General features: G+C 31.9%; 1 protein-coding gene across 11 annotated transcripts in view; it reads left to right on the top strand.

The window, feature by feature from the left end:
• The window catches only part of LRFN5 (leucine rich repeat and fibronectin type III domain containing 5), a 236,288-nt gene that overhangs the window by 19,874 nt on the left and 196,151 nt on the right, over positions 1-20,263 (top strand). For 2 of the 11 annotated variants that reach the window (XM_016153251.2, XM_016153256.2), the window contains exons 2-3: positions 9,350-9,442; positions 10,667-10,745. The exons of 7 other annotated variants lie outside the window; for them this stretch is intronic. The gene's annotated coding sequence lies outside the window, so the exon portion shown is untranslated. Of the gene's footprint in view, positions 1-9,349; positions 10,746-20,263 lie in introns of all 11 variants that reach the window. 2 more of the 11 variants (XM_016153250.2, XM_016153255.2) reach the window with 1 other exon arrangement.

The raw sequence follows: 20,263 nt of genomic DNA, 5'->3' as shown, positions 1-20,263 counted from the left end.
AATGAAGTTACTCTAAGGATATACTTTGTGCTAGTATTTTCATTCATATTTTTCTAAGATACAGATTGCTTTACTATCTTCATCACGATAAAGTGCTGGATATTTAGAGTTACGTTAATGAACCAAAGAGAGAGAGCGTAATTAGAGTGCTTTTCTTTATATATTACTCTGTATTGTACTCCAACATTGTTAAAAGTTAGTACGGTCAAGGTTTGGCTTTGAAATTTATTTCATACTTACAGTTACACATGTTCAGCATATATTACAAGAAAATTTATTGCAATATGATTTGCAATAGCAACAACATATTTTACAAAATACCGTATAGTCTAAGTATTCATTGATAGTGAGTAGGTTTCTTAACAATATTGTTACTCTTTAAATAAATTAAATAGATCTATATTTGTTGACTAACAAAGAAGTCAAAAATATATGGTTGTTTAAGAATGGAAATTATGGTGGCTATAATGTTATCTTCTGTATAATACACAGATACACACATGCAGATACACATAAATGCATAGTTATGAATTAAAAGTCTTTGGAAGGTTACATACACACAAAAAAATAGATAGTGGTTTCCTTTTAATGGGAGGGTCAAATGATTTTTAATTTTATTCTTTTATAGAATTTGAAATTTTTACCTCGTGCATACAATAATTCATAATAATTAAAAGCTTAAATATAAGTTTAATAGCCATTATAGTTATAGATCTAATAACATTAAAAATGAATTTCTAAATGACGAAAGGCTATTATATGCTAGGCATACACTATTAAGTATTTATATGTCAACAGAAACATCAATGGTATTTACAAATTTATTTTTAATAAATGAATTACAGAAGTTTAACAACCAAGCTTATTTAGAATGTTGTTTGCACTGTATAAAACAAACTATATGTCTGGCTCTTAGTGGGATTTCACTAACAGTGCACCATGCCAGAAATGTTCAGTTGCTCTAGAGTTTCTAATCTGCCTTATATTACAGGTTTTTTGAAAGTATCTCTAACACTTAAACTTATAATTTAACTTAAACTAATAGGAAACTTACACTTCCATAATAAAGGGTATTTCATTGTGGGCTCTATTTAAGTCCATAGAATCATGTTTCTGGAGATACTGTGGGGAAGGGAAACTTCCCCTCTTTTATCTAGTAGTTCTTATGGCTGGTCTAATAATCAAATCAACAGGAGACAAGTTAAAAGGAGAAAATAACCATATTTATTATATATGTATATATGTATATTCCATAAGAATATAGGAGCCCTGAGACAAATGAGGCAGTCAAACCTTCTATGCCATCTTGAGTTATGGAGGGGGCGAGGGTGTGTGGGAATTGTGGTTTGGGAGTTCAGAGTGTAGGAAGGTAATTAACAAGGAGATGAAAAGAGTTAATGTTTAGTAAACAAATGTTTGTTGAGCTATCTTGAAACAATGGGACACAGAGAGGACTGTGATCAAATGGGCTTTGCTAGGCTCCTCCCTGTCTCTGAAACCTAGTTTATATTACACTATAGTTATCTAGGATGAAAGGTCCTTTTCTGGAGCAGGTCCTCTACCTCAATTTTTTTAGGCATTAAGGGGGAAGATCAAAGATTTTCACTAAGTCTTTTGTTTCTTAAAAATAATGTACTTAGAATAATCAATATCCCAAAAACATAATTTGGGATGACAAACTCTGTTCCCCCTCAATAGGAATTTTCAATGTTTTGTGCTTTTTTGTATCAGATCCCAGCACAGTGTTTGCCATGTAGCTGAATGATTGGATCATTGAAAAAAAAAAATTTAACTTTTTTTTGAATTTTAACATAATTTGAAAATATACTTTTTCTAATTTACTCCAATTTGTTAAACAAATAAAAAGATACAGTGGGCTTAGTTTGCTAGGAGACCAGTCTCAAAATTGATAATGGAAAAAGAAAACTAAATTTCACATTAACAGAGATAAAAAGTTTCATCTGGATTTTATATATCTCTATTTTATACAGAAGAATGAATCTAAACTTTTGAAAATTACTTAATCTCATATTTGACAGAAATATAATTGTAATTATGCATATTCTTAGAGCAAAAAAACCCACATTATATCATTCCTCTGTTACATTTTTACAAATTATTGATAAATAGCTTATAAAGATAGTTTTTAATTTACATTTAACATTCATGACAGAATTACAAGGGAGTTGTTTTTTAAAATTTTTTTAAAAAATAAATATTATTTACATACCACATAAGTCACCCTTTTAAAGAATACACTTTGTAGTTTTTAGTATATTCACCACTTTCTAATTCCTGAACTTTTTCATCTCCCCCAAAAGAAACTCCATAGCCATTGGCAATCATTCCCCATTCCTCCCTTCTAGGCGGTTAATTTTTGGAGGGAAAAAAAATCAAGGAAAAGAAAAAGTACACAAAAAACGAAGTAGGACTTTTTTTCCAAACTTCCTTTTCCCAAGAGCCTTTCTTCATCTTTTAGATAAGTAAACCAATACATTGAAGGGATTTTGTTATTTATCAAGTGGTTTCATTCTACCAGATCTTCATTTGTTAGTAGCTTATTGTTTGATTCTAGCAGTTATTCAACATCATTTTCATTGACTTCATGAAATCTTAATTTATAAAAATGAAATGACAATTCTACTGTATTTAGATAAACAATATATTTGTAATGCACAAGCGCAAAGAAGTTGACAGCATGACCAAGGGTACAGCTATCTCTGCATTGATTTTTCTAACCATCTATATTGATGATAAGCAGAGAGAGATATTTAAATGAGGTCAACTATATAACTGAATAATTCATTAGCAACTATGGTCTTGTAGTGACACTTTTTGCTGCTTTAAACAAACTTATAGATTCAGAGACTTGAGTAAAGAATACTAGGTTAAAAGCCAGTTTGTGTATCACTTGAAATTTTATACATTTTTACCCTCTTAAGAGAGAAACAATGCTTTGTTTCCACTTATGCAATTTTTAATTGTGAATATTGCAAATAAGAAAATTAGTATTTTCTCAGTATTTAGCATTCTAGGTTTTAGTGGTACTTGACTGATAACTTATTTCAAAATTGTTAATATTTGTTTGTTATACAAAAGGTCAATGTACAGTGAAGACTGTTTTGTCAAGGATGAAGCATATCTGGCCTCTCAGCTTTTTGAGTTCCTAAATCTTGACTGTAATTTTAAGTTCCTTTTTACCCCTCCTTTCTTTTAACAATTTCTCACTTTTCTTTTCCTCACTAAGGTGTCAATGAAACCATTTAGCAGACTAAATAAAAGAAAACAATTCTCTCTAAGCTGATCCTCTTTTTCTGTTGTCAGTGCTGCATCTTTAACTAGTTGATTTATTCATTGAACGGGTATTTATTGATAACAATCTATAGGTAGCAGAAATAGTAGTAAGATCTAAAGATTCAGTAGTAAATGAAATAAGGTTCTTGCCCTTGTTAAACGTCTAGAGTAGCAGAGAGATAGATAATTAGAAATTCGTGGATTTAATTTGTTGAGCACCAATTATGTGCCTGGTACTCGTATTAGCATTAAACATACAGAGTCACTTTACATGCGTGAAGACTGTTATGACACAGGCAGCCCAATGTGATCTGGGACCATGTAAAGTGGGATCCCATCCATTAGGGTTACTTTCTTCTGGGTCTCCTGTTAGTCCATGCTCCATATGGATGAATGATGATGCTTATGAGACTAGCTTGTTGTATCTGGGATGCTGTTCTGATTCTTGTACATTCCATTTTGTTGGTAAACTATAAAAATTCAAATGTTAGGTTAAGTTCCTCAGCAGCTGGTTTAAAAAAAAAGGTATTTAATATATATGTATAATTCAGATATACAGTAGTAAAGCAGTGATAATATCCTTCTTACTTTGAGAGCACTGCTATTTTACATCATATACTTTTGAGATGATGTAAGTGGAAAAAGATAATTTTCTTTTATGGTAGGATATCTTAATCATATATGACATCATCCAGTTTCAATTATTGCTCACATAGTTTTCCACTCAGCTGTTCTTTGGTCATTTAAACAAGGATTTATATTAGTTAGATACATTTTTTTTTTGACATTTGTTTAAATTCTTTACCTTTTGCTTCTATTATTCTCCTGTAAGGGTCTTGACTGATTTTAATTCATTGACCTTAGTTAAAGAACTTAAAAATTAAAATCTGAAGGTCTTTCTAATTTATCAAATGTCAGTGTGAATTAGGTTGAAATGGTTTATAGAGAGCTCTGGAATCTCTACTTTAGACTTCCCTCTTTTAATACATACTCTATATTCCTGCAAGATAAATCTTTCTAAAGTGCTTCAGTCATGTTATTTCCTATTCAAAAACCTCCAGAGGTCCTCCATTGCTTATTAAATTAAATTTAAACTTCCTCTCTGACATTCATGGACCTCTATACCCCAGTAAGATCCAGCCTCTGCTCTGAACTGCGACTACTCCTCTCTTCACCCTGAGTACAACAATAAAACTGAATTATTTGGCTTGCACAGACTCAACTGTCTTTTTTTCTCCTACTCTCTGTATTTCCTTGAGCTTGTTCTTCCCAGAACACTTACGCATATATCACTTCTGATTGTTTAAATTCAACTGATTCTTCAGAACCCATTTGAGAACTCCATGGCTGTAAGAAGCCTCTCCTGATTTATTTATTCAAGAAATATTTATCTACCAGGCATTAGTCTAAGGCACAATGAATGAAAACGTTAAAGTCCCTATTATTGTGAGCATATTTTTGAGATAGAGGTGGTGGACAATAAATAAATAAACACATAAATATATACAATATTAAGTGAGGGGACATTTTCAGAGAGAACTAAATGAATGAGGTAATAAGTCATGAAGCTATCCAGGAAAATAGAGACCGAATGAAGAATGACTTCAAGGATTCTGGGGCTTCAGCAAGCTTGATGTATTTACAAAACAGCCAGAGGCTAAAGAGGAGTGGGTGAGCAAGAGAGTCACTGAAGAGGTTAGAGAGAAGGAAGCCCTGTGGGCCAGACTAAAGACTTTGATTTTCAATATGAAAGATATAGGAGACCAAGGAGCATTTTGAGCAGAGACATGACACAAAATGGCTTATATTACATAAAATCACTCTGGCTGCTGCCTTTAAAAAGGTGGTAAGGATTCAAAGGGAAAGTAAAGGAGCACAAAGGCTATCTCCATCAAGATCTAATGGTGGCTCAAACCATGGTTTTGGTGTAGGAAGTAACTAGAAATCCTAAATTAAAAAATCAGTAACATTTAGGAGCCTCATCTTCAAAGCTACCGTTATTTTTTTTTAAACAGTAATGTATTGTGCTAGTTTTTTTTTTTTTTTACTGAGCTCTTTCATTATCCATATTTAAAACTTAAAACAACTCTATAAAGTGTAGATATTATTGTTAACATTTTTGCACACGAAGTACTTGGAAAACAGATAAATTGAGCTATACAAAAATATGTGTGTCTCTTTTCCTGTGTTCTTTGAGAATGAAAAAAAAATGGCTAGCAATAAATATATTAGAATGTTAACAGTAGTGTTGGATATTAATAGAAAACTAGATAATTTTTAAAAATATTTATTTGCATCTCTTTTAAGAATAGATGTTGATTTTCTTTTACTTATTCTAAATTCCTATCTTTAGATAAATAATAATATTGCTTTCATAATCTGATAAAAATTATACCTGAAAATCATGAATTTTAACCCAATTTACTGGACATTTTTTATTTTATAGCTGACAAAGTCTGAGATTTGTGTTCAGACTTGATTTCAGATTCTGTCACCTTGGGCAAATAATGTAGCCTCTCTGAACCTGGTAATCTGTAAACTAAAGCTAATAATTCCAGGGTTTCACGCTTGTTTTTAGGACATAAGTAGAAACCAATATGATAGTCTCAGGCACAATGCCTGAAACAATAAAGCACAATAAATGATCAACTATTACTATGATCATATTGTGTGGGTTTTCAAATTTAATTACTTAATAGATAAGTTAATGAATATACTACTATAATATATAAATATAATATTGTAGAAGTCTGTATCTAGTAAATTATTATGAAATTAATTCTAACTAAAAACTTGGATTAGTTTTATAATTTTATACCTCAATGTCATGACTTGATTATAGGCTTTTGTGTTATTTCGAAGGATGATGCCTATTTTCTTAATAATTTTTTTTCGTATCCCACATATTGTTTTCTTTTTATTTTAAAATGCTTTAGTGAGTACCTTTAAACAAGTTTGAATAATCAATAATTAAGGATCACTTTTACATACTGGTTTTTCATGGGCCAGTGTTATTTAGTGTAAAACTCCACTGATGTTAATTGCAAACAGATTTGACCTCCGTGTTTGTTCATTTTATATTCAGGTTTTAGGATCAGGTCCAATTCCATAAAACAATTATTACAATTATGACATTATTTGTGAGTGTTAAATAAGTTATTTTTTTATATACTTACATTTTTGAAAACAGCAAGCAAAAATGTTCTCTTCAATTATTATAAGCATTGCCCTCTATAGTTAAGAAATACAAAAATCATTTTTAAAAAGCTGTGTATACGAAGTAGGTATTGCATCCTAGAATAATGATATATACCCCATCTTCCTAATACATATGTATATATGTATATATGTGTATATATCCTTTTACTCCTGGCAATCCAAATGAATGTTATTCTTTTGCTGTAAGCTGTTTAGTTTATTTAGAGTGTCTTTTTCAAAATATAAATAAGGTTGCTTGGGGATAAGTGAAATTTGTAGCCTGTGTCTAAGGGCAGAACACAAAAGTGCAGGAGCTGCTGGAATTACATTTTTATGAAAGACTCAGGAATATGACCACGTTCTCCAGAATTGCAAAGGAGTTTTTAGGACCTTTGTGGCAGGATCAGATTGTCACATCAGTTCAGGACCTTGAACAGTTATTTCTGCCCATAGGCTACCCTGCGGGTACCCAGAAATGTTTTTTTCTCAAGCATAAATTTGCCTTAGGGAATCTTTCCAGGTTTTGTTTCAAATCCAGATTCTATTCTTCATTTAAGATAAATCCTTCCCTTATTTCCAGATTCATTCTTGCCTATCGCCAGCACCAACCCCTCTTTGCTATGGCCCTTTGTGACTAGACTGGCTCCATCCACAAGGCAGCTCTGAAACCCTTAATAGTGCTATCATATGAGAACAATCTATTCTCATGGGTAATAAGACTCTGATTTCTTTGCTTAGCTCAAAGTAACGAGGGAGCCCTGAGTACTTTAAACCTTTGTTATTTCTGCCACTATTATTGAAGACTTTGAAGATGCTAATATATATTCTTGTTACACTGAATATAACTTGTTCCTAATAATTAAAATGGTAGGGGTTTATGAGCCACGGTTGGCCCCACCAAGAGCTGTCAAATTTTTCTTAAAATGTAGTGTGCTATCTGTATAGAGTTAATAGTCAACTCTGCATTCTTGGGAGGCTTCTTTCCCAAGAAATTATTGTAAGACAGTCCCTCACAGTTTTGTTTAAATATATTTTTGATGAATTGAATGATGAGAGCCATTTTGTGAAGGAATAATAGACTTCGAACAACATTTCAAATAATAGTCTAATTGCTTTCTCTTGCTAAATGAGGAAAAAATTAAAACTACCTGATTTATCAACTTCAAGTTTGCACTTCTTGTAGTGTTGTATGTCAATTCTCCTCACTAAAATTTATATTCTATGAGAGGAAGATCCTAGTTTTTTTAAAAAAAATCCCAACTAATCTCAATTTTTGGATGTCAGTTTTAAAATGAAGATATCCTAAATTATATAAGATATGTAGTTTATATAATAAGCTAAATTATATAATGAATAAGCAAATATAAATTTAAATTTTATAAAGCTTAGAAATAATGATAATTAAGTATTTTAGCATATATTAAATATTTTTATTAGAATCTTTAAAACATGCTTCTGGAAATAAATCATCAGGAATAAAAAGATATGGTATTTCAGATACAGACAAAATAATATTAATTTATATTTGTATACCTCTGTCATCTCTTAGAAAACATTTCTTTCATATTACTTAAATTTTTAAAAAATACTGTGAGATAGGTTGGTATCATTGTCTTTACAGTACATATAAGATATTTCTTCAATAAAACATACTTGAAGAGTGACGGAAATAGATCTAGAGCCTTCTGATTCCTAGTATCATTTTACCTCAATTTAAATACTACAATATATATATTTTTTCTATTCCTAAAGACAAAGTACATTGAACTATTCATTCAACAGGAGAAACCCATTATGTTCCTTCGAGGACCAGGTACTTTGCTAGGCACTGGGAATGCAAAGTAAATAAGACAATCTTGGCTCTCAAAGGATGGATATTCTGGTAAATACATTTTGTAAACCATATCATAGCCTGATCTGGAAATTACAGGCAGAGAGAATAAAGTATCTCTTGTTCCTTTAGCATACAATATGATGCAGGATTATTTTTTTCCTGTAATATTACTAATTGAGCAAAGAGGAGTTCCTGAATCCAGATAGAGTTTTTTTTTTTTTATCTCTCTCTCTCTCTGTGGTTGGGCAGATGGCCTCTGTAGAAAGGGTACTCTTGCAAAAATGGGGAATCTGAGTTCTGTCTTTGCTTCTGATACTAGCTTGTTGTATAATTTTAAAAATATCATTTAACTTCCTGTCTTTTTTTTTCATTTGTAAAATAATCATAATAAAACTTGGCCCATCTACTTTATAAGATCAATGTGAGGAAAAGTATTCTATTTTATAAGTAAAACTGAAATTGAAACATGTAGGAAGACTGAACAAATACAAGCTAATAATGTTTAATTCTGGTTACTATAACCAGAAATTACTAACAGATGACTACTGTCATAATAAAAACTTCCACACGGACAATATCCAGCACATTCTTTAATGGGTACCAGATCCACTGGGAACACAAGTGAAAAGTCAACACTGATAATGGAAATGTCAGAGGTGAAAACATGTAATTGTCACTATGAAGACCCTGACATTCTGAGTAAGCTTTGTCAGTATAGCCTTACAGGCTGAGATAGATAGGAATACCAGTTTTCCTTTGACTTAGGCTGTTAATATAAAGGCACACCTTTTTTTTTTTTAAATGCCATATCTAGTGGGAATAAGTTATCATTAGAAACCAATGATAATTCCAAAATTTCAAGATAGTAATGGACATCAAAGCACTGTATTTGTATGCAGTTATGCACTAAAAGAAAAATAATGCTTTTCTGGATAAGCTAATTGAAGATGTATTTTCATCCTCTAATTGTTTCCATCATGGTCTTTATTATATCACATTTTACTTTCGTTTATATCTTTGAAGGAGCAACACACTGTAAAGATTGGGACACTGTGGAGGTAGAGTCATGTGGAGAACTCATGAAAAATTAAATACCCTTAACATTCTCAGCAGTAGGTAATTTCATTCTTTATTAAATTTATGTATTGTCATCACTAATTAACTTGTATTTGCGTATTATAATTAGATAAGTCTGAATTTTGTCAAGGCTCGTGCACAGCACTTACCATGTGTAACAAATAGTATCAAGTTAAAAGTCACCTAAGAAGTTTCTTCCTCATTGCCCTTTATCTCATATTTCACACCTCTGTCTTACATACATCTAAAATTCTCTATCTAATTGATCTATTTTTATCTTTTTTTTTTTTTTATATCAGCAAAACATAAAGAATTGCAGGTCTAAGTAGAATCCACAGGGCATTGCCTTAGGAACTGTAGCTGAATCCCCTGATGTTAGAATTTCAAGGATGAGTATTTGAAAAAATGGCACAAGGACTTCATGTTTTTCAAAGAAAGAGGATAGATGAGTAGACAAAGAAAAAGAAAACGCTGTCTCTCAAGTGCAAATTACATGAACTATCTATCGGCAGATATTCCACTCCTAACATGAAACCTCAGCACAGCAACTTGAGACATATTTGATCATTCTCAGAGACAGAATGATCTCTTTGGCAGCATTTGAAAATATTATTCTGAAGGTCTGAAAAGGACATCAAATGGGTCATATGAAATATTAACTATACATTCAAGCATTATGTAAGAACACTCTAGAGAAATGAAATGCATTTGATTATGGATTTTAAGAAATGGATGAAGGGATTAAATTCATATTTCTCTTTCACCATCATTAAGAAAATATGACGTGTACCATTTTTTTTGATTACTTGTTGATTGGTTGAGAAGAGTGATATTTTGGTTGATTTTAATCAAAAAATTTAGCTATTTTATGATAATACATTTTTCAATGTTCCAAAACACCATATCAAAGTAATAAAATTACTGTATTCTCATTTCAGGTAAACACCAGTACTTTTAGCATGGCATGGCTTTTCTATGCATTTTTATACAAATATTTGTAGTTTGCTTGGTAGAAAACATGAAATTCAACACCAAATTGCTCTTTAAATTACACAAATATACTGCCAGAGTGATAATGATCAGATCTGTATTGCCTTAAATCAGAAATTCATATGGTTCTCTTTGGTCTGATAATGGATTTATGATTTAGATTTAAAAGATTTTGAAAGCTGTAAGGTAATTTTTCTACACCAAAACTTCAGAAGTTGCTTTGAAACGTTACTGGAGTCACATAAATCAACCAATTTCTCTTTGTTTTCATAGTGCAGCATATTTTCCCTTGTTGAAAATGAGTGCATCAGTATAAAAGCCTCTTGAACGAGAAAAATGCATATTGATCACTGTAAGTGCATTTCTGTAATACCTTGAACTTATTGAACTTGACCTTAAACCATGTTTTATTTCTGACAATAGATCTTTTCATGTGTTGACATTTATTAATTTATTGCTTATTAGAGATGCAAAATAATTTTCATTGCAAAAAACTCATGTAAGACCTTTTCTTACTATTTGAATTTGAATATAGCATTAGAAAAACATCACAAACATTATATACAAAATAAGAGTTAACGAAATACCTATCATAGCTCTTACGACACTTTTGCACCTCAACAATGTATTGAAATAGATATGTGTGCTGAACCCTCTGTGTTACCACAAAGTATACTTGGCTAATAAATGTGTAGAGAAAATAGATTCTAGAGAGAAAAGCTATTTGTGTTATAACCTGAATTCTAGTTTTTTTTTTTTTTTCATATCATCCCTTTTTTTTTTTTTACCATATCATCCCTTTGCACTTTACATTTTCCATTTGGAAAATGATGATAACATTAGTCTTCATCTAGCTCAATAATGGATGTCACAGAAATAGATGAGGCAGCATATGTAAATAGTTCACAGAGCTTTGAAAGAAAGTTGCTGTGCAGATTGAGGTAATGTATAGGTCAGAGCTCCTAAGGAAGGTGCTTTTTCGTTATTTAGTTTCTTTCGTTCTAAGGTAAAAGCAGGCTGTCTGCCAAAAGACACGAAGTTTCATGAACTGGTTTGTATTCCAGGACTGTAGCTCTGTCTCCTATTTCTGCATTCTTGATGACTTGGATTAAACAATGAGTGCCACAATGGATTGATAGATAATTAGCTTCATGATTCATAGTACCCTCCACTTGCTACTTATAAAGTATCTTTCATTTTTCTTTCTTATTTTTCTTAATATCTTAAACTCTAGAGTAAATGACTGAGGAAGATGTCCTGTTGTCTTATGAAGTATTGCACATGGGTGTTTTTAAAGCTAGATAAATATTAGAGAAACATAATTAGTTGGACTAAATCACCAGTCACTTAAATGCAAATGATTTTTATACCTGTCTGGTATATTTCATATTTCATCGTCACAATTTATACCATATATTTTGGCAAATGTAATAAAATTGAATTGAGAGTCAACTATCTTTGTGTCATTGAGTGTATCAAATTCCTGGTTCTATCTTCCATAGCTCCCCATTTTGTACTAAAAGATAAATTTAGTAATCTAGTTTCATGTTTATAAACTGTCTTCCCTGGCCACAGTCTCTGCCTCTCCTCTGGAACACACACATAGACAAACATACACGTTTTCTACTTAAGCTTATTTATTTTTACTTCCACATGTTCTTTTATCAACTCTGTTTTACATGCTGTGGTGTTCTCACGCACCACACACAGGAAACCATATTTGTCTCACTGTGCCTGTGCTCGGGATTTCCCGGGCATGGAACACTTCCCTTCCTAATCTCTGTCAGTCTCAAAGTGAACTCTTCACTGACTACACCAAAACAAATCTCTTCCTCCTCTGAACTACTATAGCAAACCATAGTTTAGCAAATTGTCCCACTTCACATGTGGTGATATAAAAACAAATTACTAATCTAGAAAATTGAAATGAGAAGTAATTAGAATACTTTTTCTGTTTGAAGTCACTGTTGAAAACAAAAGTAGAGTTTTGTTTCTGATACTATTCAGTTGGTTGCTTTATATTTGCAAACCTCAGAGTTCTAGAATGAACAGATACTCTGAGATCCTAAAAGTCCTATAACAAGGTTATAACCAATCTGATATTTCAGATACTTCACATGTGAATTCAGATTTCCAGTGAAAAATGATTCATATTTACAACATGCACGCAGGCAGATTCCAAGGATTGAATCTCTTAAATGACATATCTTTATTTTAGAGCATATAGAAAGGGTGAAAATCAATTGTGTTGCTTTCAATAACTACTCAAATATGTCATGTAACAAGGCATGTATTTTCTTTTGCTTTTTAATGCTTCTCTGGAATAATAATTTATAAAATATAGGTGTATTTTATAGTATATAATAATGATGCATAATCTCTAAAATAATATATATCACATGATATCACTTATATGTGGGATATAAACCTAAAAGCAACAGACTAACAGGACAAACAAACAGACTCATGGACATGGACAGTAGACTATTGGTTACCAGAAAGTAAGAGAGTAGGTGGATGGGGGAGGAAGAGGGAGTAAAAAGAGAAAAAAGAGGTCAAATATGTGGTTACAGAAAGAAACCTAACTATGGGAGGTGAACACACAATGTAAATATATATATGCTTTATTGTAAAAATGTACAGCTGAAACTTACCCAATTTTGTTAACCAATCTCACCATAAAAAATAAATTAATTAATTAAAAATAAAGAAAGCAAAAAAATAATAATAAAATAACATATCCTACTATACACAGGATGTCATCAGTCTAATTACATATTGTGAATCATATATACATACCATAGCAAATGAGATAAGCAAATTTTTGTGTGTGTGTGTGTATGTGTGTGTATGTGGGGGGGGGCAGATGTTAAAGTTTAGAGAATACCTTTTGAACCCTGTGATGAAGGGGTAACAAAGATTGTCCTAAGCAAAATATATAAGGATGTTCCTATCGGTATATGTTTTATGTCCTTCCCCACTTTCTCCAACTTTCAGGCACTCTATTGATTGATAATCTAATTATGAGACACTGAGAATCAGAGAGGTGGACGCTAGATTCCTGGGAGAATCTTGGCTGAAGACACAAGTTTATCTTCCACAAAGAACATAAGATCCAAGAATCTAAAAAGTGGAATGGGAAGAAATTTCAAGGATCATTTTACCATTTCAAATTAGAGCACGATTTCTTTTTATGGTCTTCTAAAAGCAGCTGTCTAGTTCCTTTAGGACAACCACAGCAAGATAACTATAGGATAATGGTTAAGAGCTTTTGCTGCGGTTCAGTCCAACTGAGTCTACCTATTCTACCTTTGCTAACTCCGAGAGCTTAGCTTTTTCCATGCTTCAGTTTCTTCGACTATAAAATGAGGTTAGTCATAATACTTACCTCACAGAGTGGCTGAGGGGATTAAAAGAGATGATGCATGTAAAGTGTATCATAGTGCCTGGAAGAAAACTCTCAATGGCTATTAGCAGTTTTATATGATTACTTTGTTGAAGAGCTCATTAAAAAGTTTTTTTTTTTTTTCAAATTTTAAGTTCCAAACCACAATCTTGCTATTTTCCATGTTAGAAGGGTTTATGCCTTATTGAAGGTAGTTAAAAGTCTCTTTCATTTAAACACATAAATACAGGTAACATATTTCTCTGTCTTTTGAGACTAAAATCCTAAGTTATTTTATTTTATTTTATTTTATTTTATTTTATTATTTTCTTTTCTTTTCTTTTATGATTCATCATTCAAACTGTTTTCCTCTGGGCATTGAGCATGTGTGCTGATGTTTCTCTAGAAATTGAATGCAATATTCCTGGTGTGTTAGAGAGACAGAGGCAGCAGAATTATCACTTACCCCTTTCTGCGTCCTCTGCTTCTGCCGATGATGACTCTGTTTTTCTTATTATTTTGGGGCAGTTAGGTATTTCAATTTTAATATTTTCATTTGATTTTTTTTTTTTTTACATTGAGGCAGTTACATGTTACATTTTGAGTGACATCACTGAAAGCAAAGTTATGGTCAACTCAAAATCTGAAATGATTTTACTCCCTGTCTTTCTGTTTGGATGCTTTTGTCATGTTTCCTTCATCCTGTATATTTGTCTTAGTTTTAATTGATATTTTAAAGTTTTAGTGAAAAAATTTCTGTTTTGTCCTATAAAAGTAATTTTAGCTCCTGAGGCCGTCTTGTCTGTTGAGGGACTAAAGCCAGCATTGCATCAGTTTCCCGGTGAAGATATTCAAATAGAAGAACCGGTCCTCCCCAGGCAAGGTATAAGTCTCAGGGATTCAACTTCTCTTTTTACATCCCGTTTCTTGGGGGTCACTTCTTCTTTCCTACCCCCCAAAATGCTTTCTTTAGTCATGTGAAGGTAATACAAGGAATTTGCCTACTAATCATGCACTAATGAGTTTGCAGCATCATTATACTTGGGCTAACTTATTTTTTTATTTTATCTTAGTATATGTTCAGATTCCTTAGAAAATTTAGTTCAATTTAATGAACATTTATTGAGCAAGACAATGGTCACTGCTATTAGGGGAATCTCTTTCCTCACAAAGCACTTTTGATACTGGCCATGGGCTCCAAGACAATTTCTGGAGCCATCTTTTGGTGGACAGGTACAATTGAGAGGCTACCTAATAGCCTTCAAGTCTAGATTGATTTGGAGTTGGTTCAAGGCAGAGCCTGTGTTGTCTCCATCTTAACAGATGCGCATTGATGTAAGGGCTAAAAATATCCAGAGAACATTAAGTAGTCTTTTGGTATCCCAGGAGTCTGTGAGGAAGTAGGAGAAGAAACTGGAAAGGTGATTTGGGGAAAATGTTTTTGAAGAATAAATGTTCATACTATGCTTTTATTGGTATATACCCATATATGCACACGAACAAACAGCACCAAAATTATTTCAGGAATTGACTCCTACCTTCTTTGAGCCCTGTCTCATCCATTTCCTCTGATGTTTATACTGTCAGTTTTATTCTCAGTATCTCCCCTCATCCTATCATTATAATTTATGTATTTGAATAACATATATAGATTTTAATTCTGCATATTCTAAAATGCTTTCAATTGTCATCAATCATCATACAAAAACAAAAGATGACACATGCCAATGCCTGTCTTAGGCATCTAGACTATGGCTCCTACAACAGGTTCCTGGCCTCAGCTTATCTGGGAAAGCAAATCAGTTTTCAAATGTTAAACAAATGCATTTGAACATTATTATGTAAATGTTTTATGTTATGGAGGAATTTAGGCAAGAAGTAACATGACTAAAAATTTCATGTGGATAGCAATTAGAGGCGATGAGAGGCTGGTACATCAAGAGACTTGCAATGGGCATGAACAGATGACAAAGAGGCCATGTAGAAACATTGCCAAATGAAGCAGGTGGAGAAAAAGAGGAAGGGACTAGTTGGAGGTGGTACTATGGTTTTTTATCTGACTAATTAATGGAAGAATTGTGACTTTAATAAGGGTAAGAAAGTCTAGAGATCTGGTTTATCAGGAAAAAGGTGAATCCAGGTTTTGAAATACTGAGTTTGAGTTGCAAGTAGAATAAGAGTGGGTATTCAAAGTTTAAAACAGAAGAAAAAGAGAGGCCAAAGCTAGACCAAAATATGTGAGTTCATTCAGAGAAATTTTTGAAGTGATTGGCTGAGTATCAATTGGGAACAGGCTGAAAGGAGTGGACCAAGGTAATAAGGAGAGTGACGACAAACTTTAAATAACAGAAGGAGCAATATCTAGACTCAGGTAATTTCAAGAAAAGTAAAGATTTCATAGGCAAATAGAAGTGAATATGATAATTATGAATAAGAATAATAACTAAGAATTATTTAGTTTAGTCATGTGAGATAATATAACTCGGTAAACCCATATTAACATATCTACATAGAATCTATATCTTTTCATATAATTTCATCTTTTTAAAAAAATGAGTATACTTTCTAAGGTAATATGCATTAGGCTTAGTGGGGAATCATTAAATCCATTATTATTACAATCAAACAATAATTACAATAATTATTGTGATCACCAATACAATTTAACAAGGTTCTGGGATGGAAATTGCCATGTGTAATATTGTTCTTGATGTATTCAGGGAAAAATAGATATTAGAAATGAAGAGTTATGCTTATTATTATTTGCAAATTATTTTCTTAACCGAGAACCTCCTCCCCCCAAATCAGTAAGTATACCAGAAACACTAGGAGTTCATTAATATTCCTGATCAAATATAAATACATATAATTTAGTAGCTTACTCTTAACTGTCAGCAGTTGGAAATAAAATACTTGTGTTATCAAAATAGTAACAGAAGCAAAAAAATAGTGGCAGAAGTATAATATATCCAAGGGTTAGCTTCACAAGACATATACAAGAACTTTATAAATAAAACTATAAGACTTTATGAGGGAAATTTAACAAGATATAAATAAATGGCATTAACAGTCCCTTTGGTTGAGATGTCTTAATATTGTCATTTTTCTCAAAATATTTTTATATATTTATTGGAATCCACCTGTTCCCTGCTCCTTACACAGCTGACATCCTTTTTATGGACTATAACCAAATATTTCCTAATTTCATTTGAATACTAAAAATTTACATTGAAAGACTCAATCAGGAAAGTTATGGTAAAGAATAATAATAATAAAAAACTTGCCCTGTCAACTTCTAACATGTAATTAAAAATACTGGGAAAAAAAAAATTGAGAGGAATTTAATGTGACTAAGATGTTATTAGAGAAATAAGCCAAAGTAAATACAGCAATTTGCTTTTGAGGCTAGAATTGTACAAAATTAAGAAAAAAAAATTATTATTTAGAAAATAATGTTGAGATAACTTTAAATTTGGAAAAATTACTTAAGGTAAAATATTTGCTTATCAATTGAAATCAGAATCAACACCAAAATATTAAATGTTTAGCTGTTAAAATACTAGAATAAAATAGGATGAATTAATTTTGCTCTTGTAGTGCTCAACAGCTTGAATCATTAGAAAAAATACTAAAAGATTTCACTATATAAACATATTTTTGGAAAGGGGAGGAAGATAGGCAAGTGTAAAAGAGGTCAAATATTTGATGACAGAAGAAAACCTAACTCCAGGTGGTGAATACATAATGCAATATATATATATAAGACATATTGTTGAACCGTACACTTGAAACTTATTTGATTTTATTAACCAGTATCACCCCAATAATTTTCATAAAATTAAAAAAATTTTTTGATACAAAGAAACAGTTAATAAACAAATGGCATACTGGTAAAATATTTGCGTTATAGATGAGTAACAAAGGTTTAAAATACCCAAGATATAAATAAACACATGATAACATAAAAAAGACCAATGATGATCAGATGAATTACAATAGGTAATATGGTCAAAGTCAATGAAAGTGAAGGTATAACCAAATTCATTAGTAATTAAAGCTGCCCCCCAATGGTGCAAATCTGTGAGCAGACAGGAATTTCTATGAACTTTTTGTTGGAGAATAAATAGAATCTTTCAAAGGGCAACCTGACAGTATGTATAAAATTTGAAGATTAGCAGATATTTTAGCTCAGAAAACCCACACTGAGAAATATTTCTTAAGAAAATAATTTATAATTTACATATACATATAGATTCACAGAAAAATATTTCTGAAAACCAGAAGAACATTTAAAGTATATGGTTAAGTTAAAGTTGTTAAAGTACATTACTATATACACATACACACAAACACATTAGAACATAATGCTTCCATCAAATACTTAAGATGCTCATGATATGCTCTTAAGTAAATATTATAGGCTACACATATAATACAATTTCATTAAGAAAAAAGAGATAGAAAGGGAGGAAGAGATGATTTTAATATTCAGCAGCTAGAAAGATATATACCAAAATTTTACGAAAAGATACTGGACCTATAAATTATTTTTATTTTCTTCTTTATACTTTTCATACATAAAATAAGCATATATTAACTTGCAGCTGGAAAAATATAAGGCTATATATAAGCATTGTCTCATTTATTTAGACATGAGAACAGCAAATGCATTCTGTGCTCAGCTCATGGAAAGAGAGCAAATTGTGCAAATTATTTGCTATCACAGCACTCTCATGTATCCTCAACAACCACAACCAATTTGAGCTTTCTTAGTGGAAACTTTTAATGAGTGTTCAGGTTATGCTACAATAATGCAGAGTCACTCTGCTGACTTGAGATAGTAATTCTCTAACTCTGGAGTTTTCTGTGGCAAAAACTAAATTTAAATAGAACACTCCTGAGTCGTATTTTTGAGATGTTCCCTGAGAAAACTTATGATGTGAGCTAAAAAGATACTTTAACTGAGAATTAACCAGCTATAATACAAATAGCTGGCTAATGGACGAACAAGATTTAATTTTAATATCTATATTCACATGAAGAACTTGAAATGGGAAAAAAAGGCATTAGCCTTCCATATCTTCTAGTAGGTAGGTGTATGCAGGTAATTGATTTCAAGATCCTTAATTTCCCCATAAAAGTATGTATCTGAGAAGCCTGGGAGATGGTGCTAGAATACACCATTGTTTAGAGAGAATAAAAATAGATATCCAAATACTAAAGTGTGTAAATCTTAACATTTTGTAATAAAGTAGTTAATTTCAAAATATGTAATTGAACCACGAATACTACTATTCAAGGCATACTGTGGCTATTTGCTATTGTTAGCTATTAGTTAATTTGCTAGAGCTGCCATAATAAAGTACCACAGACTGGATGACTTGAACAGAAATTTATTGTCACATAGTTCTGTAGGCTAGAACAGAGCTCTCCAACCCTTGGGCTATGGACTAGTACTGGTTTGTGGCCTGCTAGGAACTGGACCGCACAGCAGGTGAGCAGCGGGCAAGTGAACAAAGCTTCATCTGTATTTGCAGCTGCTTCCCAGCACCAGCGTTACTGCGTCAGCTCCATCTCAGATCATCAGACATTAGAGTCTCATAGAAGCACCAGTCCCTGGTGCCAAAAAAGTTGGGGACTGCCGAGCTAGAAGTCTAGGGTTGGTTTCTTCTGAGGCCTCTCTCCTTGCTCATAGATAGCCATCTTCTCCACATTATGTCTTCACATGTATGTTTGTGTCCTATTCTCTTCTTCTAATAAGGACGCAATTCATATTTGTTTAAGGCCACCTCTAATGTCTTCATTTTAATTTACTTACTTCTTTATTGATCCTATCTGCAAATACAGTCACATTCTGAGGTGCTGGGGTTAAGACTTCAACATATGGATTGTTCAATTACAACTAAATTGAAGACATGAATGACTGATTATATAAATGAATGAATAAATCTTTAGCAATGTTGTAATCGTTTTGTTCATGTATTTAATTAAGAAATATTCAGATAAATATTCAGATAAATATTAAAATGTAAATTATCTGAAAATGGATGACTGAAATTTTTCTACGCCATATTTTAGTGTAGTGTGTTTATAAAATTATGTCATTTCTGTGGTATTCATGGAGGTACAGAAGTATAAAAGTAAATAAACAGTCTGGAGCTAGACTTCTTAGATTTTGTGATATGTAATTACTGTTAAATCAATGAGTCAGTTAACAAGTAATTCTATAGTCGGCCAGGCAATAAACAAGGGAAATTGAGCCCCTACTTTCAGAGAGTTCACATTCAAATCAGGAAGACAGTAAATAAATGTGCAAACCAATAAAAAAATAAGTTTTGGAATTTTATGTGCTATCGGGAGAGAATAAATAGAAAAATATGGTAGGGAATGACTGAAGCTGGTGTCTGCTAGGGTCAGAGAAGCCTCTGCTGTGACGAGATTGGAGTTATGACCTTATTGATGAGAAGGACTCTCTAAGCAAAGGA

Source organism: Rousettus aegyptiacus, unplaced genomic scaffold (genome assembly GCF_014176215.1).
Source record: "Rousettus aegyptiacus isolate mRouAeg1 unplaced genomic scaffold, mRouAeg1.p scaffold_m13_p_3, whole genome shotgun sequence".
In the NCBI taxonomy this organism is placed as follows: domain Eukaryota; kingdom Metazoa; phylum Chordata; class Mammalia; order Chiroptera; family Pteropodidae; genus Rousettus; species Rousettus aegyptiacus.
Note: the sequence above shows the minus strand (reverse complement) of the source record. Positions and strands in the feature narration are given on the sequence as shown.